The sequence below is a fragment of the Penaeus chinensis genome, chromosome 25 (genome assembly GCF_019202785.1).
Source record: "Penaeus chinensis breed Huanghai No. 1 chromosome 25, ASM1920278v2, whole genome shotgun sequence".
NCBI classification, from domain to species: Eukaryota; Metazoa; Arthropoda; class Malacostraca; order Decapoda; family Penaeidae; genus Penaeus; species Penaeus chinensis.
Genome location: NC_061843.1, coordinates 2702584 through 2705083, shown reverse-complemented (window position 1 = coordinate 2705083; position 2500 = coordinate 2702584). Strand labels below are relative to the sequence as shown.

Genomic DNA, 2500 nt, shown 5'->3' with positions numbered 1-2500 from the left:
GCATTTTCCTACTACAGATGCTTCTTCTCCCAACTATAAATGATACACTATCATAATAGGTTTACCAGACCATAACTTTTGGACAAATAAAAACAAGGTGTCATGAAAAATATACAAAAGGGGGTGCTCATATAGACCAGACTTAAACCAACAAAGAGAAATTGCACTACAACAATGCTATGAAAAAAATGTCAAAATATCATATTGAAAAAGTGAAACTGATCATATTATGTTGAAGATTGCTACAAATTACAGATATATCTGTATCTATACATTCACCCACTTATACACCTGGCAATAAACTATGCAATTTATTATAATATAAACAAGATGAGGTGACTTTAGTGTCTGAGCTAGTAGCTTCAATAAACTATGGAATATTCAATACAGCTTTATGTTTACAATAAGCAAATAATATGCAAGCCATACTTGAACAGCTCCATTTCTTTAAATTTAAATTACTCTGAGATATTACTCAAACAGGCCAAGAAACATATTCCCTCACAAGACATTCTTCTGACATCAGGTAAAAACAAACACACACACACACACACACACACACACACACACACACACACACACACACACACACACACACACACACACACTCACACACACACTCACACACACACTCACACACACTCTCACACACACTCACACACACTCACTCACACACACTCACTCACACACACTCACTCACACACACTCACTCACTCACACACACATTCATACTCACATTCATACTCACATTCATACTCACATTCACATTCACATTCACATTCAGTCTCACTCTTTTCACTCACTCATATAAACCTCACACATAAATACTGGCAAGCATACAATTGAATAAGACTTTTTTGTTAAAGTTTGTTATGTAAGTACCAAATTACAAACCAAGGCATTCGCTGCTTTTACCATACATGTCAATGTTCTTTAGAACACAAGTCAGGTAGGTAGATCATTGCTTTGTGTTAAAACAATGACTGCACAATTAAACTTTTTGGTTTAAACTCTCAAGCAAAATTCAGGTTAAAAAAATCAATCAATCAATCTATGTATACATAAGAAATATCAAAATACAAACAGGAAAGTGAGTAATGCATCTGAGAAAGAAGGAAAAATTGATTTCACAAAACATAATTAATGTCTCAGATCTCTGTCACAAATTGCACTTATTGGATTAAAGTATAATCCCCTTCAGGATTATATACACTTTGCCTTCTTTATTATGACACTGATTTGCCTTGAATTTCTAGCATGAAACTGATTTAATATGGAATCTTACTGTGATACTGATTTGCTTATGATGCAACACATAAACACACACATACATAACCCTCATTCTCACCAATAAATCTCTTTGTCTTTCAGAGTAGATACACACCAAGTTTCTTTATCCTTCAGAGTAAAATGCGTAAATATATACCTTTTTCTTTTAGGAAGAAATCCAGGGTTAAAAATATCAAATATAATAAGTAAGCTATGCAACTTCAATAAAAAGTACGTAATCTCATGACACTGTATGCCAATTGACAATATCCATTCTCCAACTGTAAACTGTTACCTTTGTCATTTTATCAGGATGTTTACCTTCGTACCTAATTCAATAGTGTCTATATATCTTACTATATTTATCTATCTACCTATCTGTTCCCTCCATTTCATAAAGTTTAATTCTACATCTCCCTCTTGCCAACTCTGTAGCATATCTACTTTCACATATCCATTTTTCTCTAATAAAGTCACGTATTTATTCACAAAAACCATAAAATCAACTGTCACTTATGGACTATCGTTATATTCTACAGAGAAAAAACAAAGCAACAACTTTGTAACAAGAACTGCACTGATGATTTTATCAAATATTCCTTGTAGCTGACTCAACCAACTGCTAAATAAATGGTATCTCTAGTGAAAATCAGTCTCCCATTACAAGGAAAGCTTGGAGACGCATGCTTCCATTTTGGACGTACAACCTATTGTTTCTTTTTCTAAAGTTGTTTGCAGGCATATTTTTTTTGTCCAGTGTGTCTTGCTGTTACACAATGACGGATGAGTGTCTTCACAGTCATTCGATGTGCCTCTACCATACAACATTCAGGCATGAGTGGATGAAATCACAGCATGTTTTGTTTAAAATTGAGAAACCTCTTTTTTTTTAATGACAAAAAAAAGGGAGAATAAAGGAGAAGGAACAACTTACGATAAGAAGTCTAAAATAATCACTCACAGTCACGAGGGTCTGAATTAAGGCTTCTGTTCCAGGACCTGAAACACATGTAACAGGCCAAGATACTTGCTTCATGTTGCAGCCGAATTGTTAAATTAAGCTTATGCTTTTAAAAATTTTGAGTTTTTTTTTTTTTTTCTTCTTTTTTACTAATTCAAGTTACAAAGCTGGCCTAACTTGAAAAGATGGTTGCTAGTTCCACTTCTAGTCCTGGGAAAGACATTGAGCTACCATAAAATTTTTAAATCATTATTTTCAACCTCAAGGTTC

General features: G+C 33.7%; 1 protein-coding gene across 1 annotated transcript in view; it reads right to left on the bottom strand.

Annotated features, from left to right (window-relative positions):
- Positions 1-2353: 2353 nt before the first annotated feature.
- Positions 2354-2500, bottom strand: part of LOC125038563 (protein ILRUN-like) — a 6501-nt gene continuing 6354 nt past the window's right edge. The window contains exon 4 of the mRNA XM_047632094.1: positions 2354-2500. This exon is cut by the window's right edge and continues 593 nt beyond it. The gene's annotated coding sequence lies outside the window, so the exon portion shown is untranslated.